We start from the raw sequence: 9328 nt of genomic DNA, 5'->3' as shown, positions 1-9328 counted from the left end.
TAATACTTCTTCCATCAAAGCTCACCACTCCGGACGAGTTGTCGTACCTAAAAAGGCAAGTGAGGATTGCATTTGAATGCAATGCATCTGACAAGCAATCGACGACGCGACCGCAATTCTAAGCTATTCCGAATTGTAACGAAGTTTGGAGGTAGTTATTAAAGAATAGAATTTATTTAAAAGAAAGATAGTATAATGTTGTTTGTTTCGGTAGATTAAGAATATTTTGAATTCGATGTAATATAACAATATAAATATGGTTTTATGAATGAATGAATTTTTTTTTTTTACTTTGTGTAAGGTCCTTCTGCGCAGTGTTTTTTTATTTTAAGTTTTGTGTCATGTTGTCACTATTTGTGGGACCTAGTCTCGTATGCTATATATATTTCTTAATATTCATCATTCTGGTCCCATGTCCCGTAGATGGAGCAGAGGGCATACACATTACACAATGACAGTCTATTCCGCACGGTTTTAAGCTGCCTGCTTGATTTTGCTAAAAGTCTTCGTAACATTTTTCGCTTCGTCGATCAGTCCGTAGCAATGCCGTAGGCGTGCGTTTGTTTATAATAATATTGATTCTTAAAAATAAATTTTGTTACTATATTTAATTTTGCACTAGATACCGTCCATGGAGACTTTTTATTTAATTGCATACATTCTTGAAGCCCTACCTTCATTAATATATTATTTTGATACCTAATCCGTAGCTATTGAGGTTTGCCAATAAAAATGACATAAAATTGCAATGCTGCCCACTGCACACCTGCCGTTGTAAATGTCACCGATTTTATAGTGAGATTTGTTTAAATCTTAATCGGAAGTTAGTGAGGTCATTTATTACTTACACTTTAATCGAAGTAGAGTCTTTTATGTACCTCGTTACACCATCTTTATTGCTAAAGGTGGCACATAAAAGAACCTACAACTAGCCAAAGGAATGTGAGCTCTGAAAATAAACGTTAGAGTCCAAAACGTCTTAAATAAGTTTAATGTGATAAACTCGGCCAAATTCGCCGTTATTATGTAAGATGTCTTGATTAGATTGTTGGAGAATCGAGTTATTTTGTTAGATATTTAATTAATGACAGCGTGACGGTGAATTAATTGCTTTTATGAATAATTAGTTTTAGCGCTATTGGTATAAATAAAATTATATATAACACTAGATTTTGCTCGCGGCTTCGCCCGCGTGAAGGAATTTTCCGGGATAAAAGTCCCACTATATATTTTCCCGGGATAGTATCCTATAACCTTCCCAGGGTCTTATACTATCTCCATACTAAATTTTGCTTTCTTATACCACGTCTTATAGTCACGTCCTGTTCCCGTGTTAACGGGATAACAAGTATCCTATGTCCGTCTCCTGGCTTTAAGCTACCTCTTCATCAATTTTCAGCCAAATTGGTTCATCCGTTCTTGAGTTATAAATAGTGTAACTAACGCCACTTTCTTTTATATATATAGATTATAGGAAAGGTTTTAAGGTTATATTTGAATGAACAATGTTGATAATTTTTATCTGTAATAAAATATCAAGCATCATGTGATGGTGAGTTGACATTGTAATGAACTTGCTGATGCGGATTTGTCTACATGCAGTCCCGCTTTACACTCTCCCAGCATAAAAAGTGAACAAAAAATAAAAATTGCTTAAGTACATTCTGAGAACTCTTCAACTTTATATAGGTAAGTACTTATTGATTAAGGCGATACCTCAAGGTCCATTTTCATACATTTTGTTTCACCTTTAATCTGGGTAACTAAACAAGTATTGGCAAGTAAAGAATTTAAATTCACGTCTAGTTAGTGATTAGTTCTCGCAGTTGAAGAAAACGTAAAATAATTAATAATCATGGATATTTCGGCCTTTAAAATTTAATATGACGAAATTTTAAAGGCAGAAATATCCATGATTATTAATTATTTTACGTTTTTCTTCAACTGCGAGAACTAATCACTAACTAGACGTGAATTTAAATTCTTTACTTGCCAATACTTGTTTAATTACCCAGATTAAAGGTGAAACAAAATGTATTAAAATGGACCTTGAGGTATCACCTTAACTATCAATAGTTAGGTACATAAATGAAATACCATATTCGTTATCATTTTTAATACAAAAAAATCATTATTACAAATATAAACAATATTGCCAATTGGTATTTTAACTTTTCAATTTACAAATTTTATAAAATTGTTTCTTCGACCAATTGCGGAATTATAGTCAATTATAAAAAAAAAACTGAGTACGAACTAACGTTTTTTTTATTCATCGGGTTGGTGTAGTCGTAGCGGGTCAATATATCATAATTTCGCAAGTGTTTACATGTAAATGACTATTTTTTATACATTGAATGGTTGAATAAGTTTATTGTACGTTTTCTAATCACTAAGATACACATATTATATTCCCAAAGTTTATATCAACAGTTTATCATCGATTTTTATTGGATGTTACAATGCAATATTTATTTATTATCTATCTATGTATTTTTTATATTGATATAAAAATATATTGTACATTGACACTGTAGCTGTAAGTAAATACCTTCTTTACTCTATAAAACATAAAAAAGTAACAAATATGACTTTAAGTCAACATTTTTAACACAATAAAATTACAGAAATATTTTTATTGGAATTTGTATGTATTATTATTATTTAACTCTTATACATAGACTTAAAATCAATTACGAGCTCCCAATTTGAAATTAACGATTAAATCGATTTGACCTAACGGTTACGTTCTAAATCAAACTTAAAGTTATGTAATTTACGTCTAAACTAAAATTACAATGTTAAAATTAAACTATTTTTCAGATTTTATTTTCGTTTGCAGCCTTCGTAGTCACGGGGCGTACCAGGAAGGCTGTAAAGTCTTTGAAACGTCGGGAGAAAATTTAATTATAGATACCGCGATAAAATCTGAAACAATAGTTTAATTTTAATGTCAAACATTCGTGTAAACATAGGAAATCATTATAAAATTACAATAGTACTTGAGTACCATAATACACAGCACGGCTGCTTTCACATATCAGTGAATGCGATGTTGTCAAAGTCCCAATGCTAAGAGGTATTCGCCACCCAAACAGGGAAATTATTAATGTGTTGATATATTAGATAAGAATTTCTTCGAGGGTTCTTAATCAAGTCTTTATTGAAAATAATCTAAGCTGTTACTGCAAGGCCGTAGGACGATAAAGAAAAAGTTGAATATCACATTTTCGCAGTCTATTTAGCAGGTATTCTAGTTCATATCGCATTTGTATTAGTAATCATCAATTCGTTCCAATTACTTTTCTTCAATAAATACAGGATTGACGGTGTACCTATATCAAGAAACCTTAATAAATTTGTTGGTAGGTAATAGTTTCTAAGATAAGCTTAGTTTCTCTTTTCTTCTATAAACGGTTAATTTATATTTTAGTATGTAATGCTTGCTACACGGTCACAATATCTGTGGACTTCTGTGGAATGCGGTGCCCCTCCCGCTTTTCCTTTCACCTCCTCGCGCACGCCGTATCTTGTCTCTACGGTTTGCATCTTCGTAGCCGATACCAATTTTGAGAATTGAATTATATGCGTCTAACAATTGTTTTGTTTTGAAAATATTTTGTTACGTTTAGATATATATTTGTTGTGCTTGGACTATTTTTAAGTTATTTTTTTACAATTCTTTTAAATATCTACTATATTCTTTTATTAAAGTATTCTTTAAAAGCAAATGCATAATAACATATATACACACATACATTAAGAGTATACATTTAGATTTAGTCATTTATATTTAAATTTAGTCACTTAAAAAAAAACGATTTTTTAATATTATAAGTGATACTTAAGTAAGCATATGTTTTTCACACTGCACTTGAGCGTCGATGTGACGTCATCGAAGCGAGGTGCACAGATAATGTGACCTTGTTATAGTTGCGTATTCATTAGTATTTCTTCGCAATCTTCGATACTTTCATTCCTCAACATCTCCTGGTAGAATGTTAGGCGTAAGTAATAGGTAATGTAAATACAAAATAATGGAATCTTACTTAGTCTCACCAGCTCCTGAATTCCGGGTCTGACATTCTATATTCTTCAGAGAGTAATTTTGGTTCATGATACACACTCTTCAGAATCCCTTTTGGAATGTTTCCCTTAAAGATTTTTCAATTGAAATTAAGTACATGCTTTCATATTGAGTCTAGGAACATAAATTCCCCTTGTCAAAAAAACTGGTCATCAGCTAATATTTGGCACGGGCTGTTTTTTAAGCACTGCGAAGACCTTATTCTTCTTCTTCGGGCAAATGTCGATAACAGTCTCCGAGGGGAACTCTTCATCAGTAAATGCTTGGCTTGGTTAGTCAGGAGTTAAACCTTTCTTTCTTTCACCATCCGGAAAATTTTTAGAAATAATTACTACTGTTTTGGCTTTTAACATAGATAAAATCTATTGGTGCCTAATCATTATGAATAAATAGGACATCCAAAATAAATATTATTTGTTTATTTTTTTACATACATTTTACCGTTACTTTATCTAAATATCTTCAATGCATATGAGATCTCTGTCATGAATTGTAAATATATTATCCTTTTAATGAAACATTCTGAGCACATTTAGTTATACTAGAATAACGTGGAAAGTTTGCGTTAAAACCGGTGTTGAATTCGGCTTTCATGTGGTCTATGCTTAGGCTATCTTTTAGTTAAGGAAATATTGTTTTTGCCCATTTTATAGGCAAATCTTTTGGGTCAATGTAGATAGGTATGATAAATACGTCAAAGTATACAGCACATATAATGTACCTTCTAAAACACAATTAGGTTGGCTAAATTACTGATTATACGTATAAGTACCAACTATATTGGATATTAAATATTTTAATTTTGATTTTCGACTTCGGACGGTTGTGAATTTCTCTTATTTGTCTTTTGTAACGGAATGTTGTGCTTGTGGTACAGAAGTAGATGATGTAGGATAACTCATACCAAAAGAAGTATATGACTGTGGTACCGCAGGCTTTACTGAGGTGGTATTGAATCCACTGTTCGTGCTCGATGTACTGCCAAATAATGCACCAGATATACCAGATGTAACAGATGTACCGAAATTTTGAGCCCCAAATGCCGCCCTATATGTTTGTCCTTGTTGGATTCCAGAGTTTAAGTTTAACCCTGATCTCACCGGCGGTGCACATCGACTCCGAATTTTATACTGATCACTAAAAGTCGTTTCGTCTAAAACCATTGTTAATGCCTCCGCTAAAGTAGTAGGACCTTTCATCCTGATGATTGTTATCACATCTTCTGGCAAATTGTATAAGAAAACATGCAAAGCGACGTGATCATAAAAATCATGTTTACTTTTTTTCATATTCGCATCGGATGTTTGATCAACTTTCGATAGTAAGATTGACTTTAGTGATTGTATTCGTCTATAGAAGTTTGAATAATTCTCATTGATTTGAATTTTCAGATTTTCTAACACCATAGCCAGACATGCTTCGGAACGAGGATCTTCAAACTGTTGTTTTATTAATGTTTTAAATGTTTCCCAATCATTTACATCACCGTGTTCACTTATGAACGCTGCGGCGTCGCCTTTCAAGCGGCTCGTTACTACTTGCATTAAATACTCTTCGGATATTTCGGGCGATTTAAATTTTTCGATCACGTATTCACATTTACGGATAAATAAATTTAAATGTCGGACATCACCATCAAATTTTGGTATGAGTTTAAACGCTTCCAATGGCACGACCTCATGTTCTGACATTGCAATTGATTTTACTGTTCTCTTTAGAAAATATAGGTACTCAAAAAGTACCTTTTTAAAATATTATGACAACCGAATCTTATACCTACTTAATGAACTCGAAATCACCATGTAAAACTAATATAAGTATTTACACTTGCACTTGCCAATTTAGAAAAAAAAAAAACAATAACTTTTAAAACGGGATGTCAATATCAAAATTCTACGCGAAGGAAGCGAACAGTCTGAGAGATGTGTTAGGGCCTGCTTGATGTGCCACATCAAAACAGCTTCACTGGCTTCGTGTTCTAAATATTTTGATGGCCTGGATCAATTATGTTGAAAGAATAATTTACGGCGCAGTTTACAATTTAAACACTAGGAATCACTCAAAAGTACGATTATTGGGTTTATCAAGCCACACTTTAAGCGGATGCTTCAATATGAAGCGCTTATGTTATTGTATGCAAGATGCCATCGCTGTTATATTGATAAAAACAATAATTGGTCTTTTATACAACACACTATGCAGATCAATGATGCAGATGATGTCAGCATGTCTGACTCATCACTCATTGGTATATCATTATCACAAAAATGCTTCCATCATTAAAAAATATAACTTGACAATTATTATGAGAAAGTTATTATTTATTATGTAATATAGTCTGAGCCACGAAAAAGTGTAAAATAATCGCTTAAATAATTATAATTATTTTATTCAGTTCTCAGTATTTTTTTTACTATTTCGTAATTTAGGTATACAAAAAATATTTTTATGGCAATACCTACCAATTCGATTTTTGATAGATTGGTTGTCAGTGTCAAACTAGTGACAATAATTAAAAGTTAAAACTTTTCCCGCTAAAATTCTCTTGGTGTCCAAAAATATTTATTTGAAAAGCCAAACACTTACATAATAGTATTGCGAATATACCTTAATTGTTGAATATCGTGTAGAGTTTTAAAATAGATTAGTCTATAGAAATTGAACGATTGCCAGCTGTTAATGTAAGTAACTACTTAGGCAGGTAATTTGATTTTTAAACAAAAAAACATTTTGCGTTTTGTGATGGTAAATATTCAATACGCTTTATTTCATATTTGTTATGTGTGTGTAATTAAATCTAAAAGAGACTTAAGCGCAGCAAATTGAACACAATATAATTTGGAGACGTCCACGCAATAAGTTAACCTACGCCAGACTATTTAAATCCTGCAGAGAAGTTAAACCATATATTCAAAGAAAATAAATCACATACAAAGAAGCTAAAAATTTTGCAAGCTATAGCTAAGAATAAGTATAATTTCCAACACATTTACTTATATTTATATTTTATTTTTAAACTTAAACATCAAATTTTTGAAGCAAAGTAACAATCTTTAGAAAGTAATTAACACTCCAGTACCACAATAATGAATTATGTAATTTTTGTATCATATCTACTGAACAGCGAGACCAACAAGTCACTTGCCTATTAAGTGGTACAACAAACCATTAACAATAACATCACTTAATCCTATGAATGACATAGCTCTCTGCCTCATACAGAAGTATAGAGCGCTTGTCATATTCAGATATTAGTAAGTTACCTGCCACGGAATAGACAATGCCATTGCATTGGGTCATTACCCATTCCATCGGTCTTGGATATAATATGTCAACCAAAAAATATATATTTGAAAAATACTTACCTAAAATGAAATTTTAAAAACAGTATTTTATTGATAATTATTACACACTTTATTTATTTATTTATTATTTAGCATTACTAGTAGAAGTTGCATAGTAAATATACAAACTAAAAAAGAAGCATACAGCATTAGCAAAATTCTGTGCTTCTCAAACAGGCAATCACTAATAAGCTTACATCACTATAATATGCTTCTACTATTAAATAGTTCATTGTTTGATCCACTTTTCCAAAACTCTGTATGATAACTAAATTTGGTCCGCAAGTATCCACACTGTAGGCATGCCTCGAGTTGAGCAAGTCATAGAGCTAAATACAAAGAATAATTCCCACCACTTCTACGGCAGAATGAAGTTGAGCATGCAAATAAATTAATTGAATATGCAATTTTGACAAAGGCACATATTTAAAAATGTAAAGTGTTTAGAAAATGGAAAAAACTTGTTATTTTCAAAAGTAGTGCAAAAAATATATATTTTGTTGAAGTTTTGTTGTTATTTGTTATTATATATAAGTACATTTCTAAATAATTTATATTTATGAGATTTGCCCTTTTTAAATGTATGGTTATAAATGGGACTTTATCGCACAGGCACTCAATCATATACATCCTCAAGCTATATAGTAATGTGAGTTTAAGGTACTCCGAGTTGTTTATACATTATTATATTAATATTAATTAATATGCCGCATAAGAGATGCCATGTAATTAAAATTTAATGAATTCTTATATTAAATTGCAACAAATATGTTTCCACACACTTAAGTTTAACCCATAAGACATTTATTTATTTATTTATTTATTATCAAACTAATACTACTTACAGGGTCATTACCCCAATGCTGTAGTATCGACAATCTAATAATAATAGTGGATATATTGTGATTTAGAACAAATGTTTGCATAACTAATTGAAACCATTGACTTTGTAGGAAACCATTTCATAATAATTTTCTAATGTGCATGTATAAAAATATGTATGTCATATTATTATTAATTTCTTCTATAAATAATCAATCATTGTATTTACTTATATTAATGATTTATTTATCTAATTTAATAACACCAGCCTTATATTAAATACTATCCAATGTTGAGCACAGGCCCTCTATGTTGCTCAGCAGTAATAACCCTCTTCGGTTATTGGCCTCAGTCTATGATACTAATAAAGTGCAGCCTGCCGACTTCACAAACTTTAGTATTCTTATGGTAAATTAATTGATAAACAATACACATATAACTTTAAAAGTCAGAGCCTTTGGCTCAATAGCCAAAGGCTCTGACTTTTAAAGTTATATGTTCAATAACCTGTGGACTTTCATATCAGCTGACCATTCCATTCCTAATTAGGCTGTAATGGCTCTCTAATAAAATTAAATTTATTAAATAAAAATAAATAAACAACTAGTTAACATTCTATAAAACTAATTTAGAACTTTGGCAGCAATGTTTGGCAATTGAATTGTGTTCAACGTCCCCAAAATATCCAGCAATGTATTAAAATAAAACTTACATATCGGTGAGAAAGACATTTATTTCCTTGAATTTGATAACTTATGTATATTGGTAAGCGAATCTTGACATCGCCATTCAATTATTTATAGTTTTTATACAATACCATCTATTGGCATATTTATGACAATATTTATTTATAATTTAAATTAATACATCATTGAACAAAGTGAAATTTAGATGTCTAAAGAATGAAGTTAGTATTATAAAAATTTTAATTGTTGAATTTTTTTGTCTCTCTCTTAAATTATTTCGCTTTTGATTTTTTTAATACCTATACAGGCACGGGAAAGTGACCCCACTGAACCTGATGATAAGTGGAGTGAGCTCCAATAGAATGTCCACTGACGACAGATGATTACAC

General features: G+C 31.1%; 1 long non-coding RNA gene across 1 annotated transcript; it reads right to left on the bottom strand.

The window, feature by feature from the left end:
- Positions 1-2101: 2101 nt before the first annotated feature.
- On the bottom strand, positions 2102-6314 carry LOC119188647. Its single transcript, XR_005111995.1, has 2 exons — positions 4050-6314; positions 2102-2928 (listed from the first exon to the last, which is right to left on the bottom strand). It is a non-coding gene; the product is annotated as an uncharacterized LOC119188647 (long non-coding RNA).
- Positions 6315-9328: the final 3014 nt, after the last annotated feature.

This window comes from Manduca sexta, chromosome 8, assembly GCF_014839805.1.
Source record: "Manduca sexta isolate Smith_Timp_Sample1 chromosome 8, JHU_Msex_v1.0, whole genome shotgun sequence".
In the NCBI taxonomy this organism is placed as follows: Eukaryota; Metazoa; Arthropoda; class Insecta; order Lepidoptera; family Sphingidae; genus Manduca; species Manduca sexta.
The sequence above is the reverse complement of the archived record's forward strand: the minus strand, read 5'-3'. Positions and strand labels throughout refer to the sequence as shown.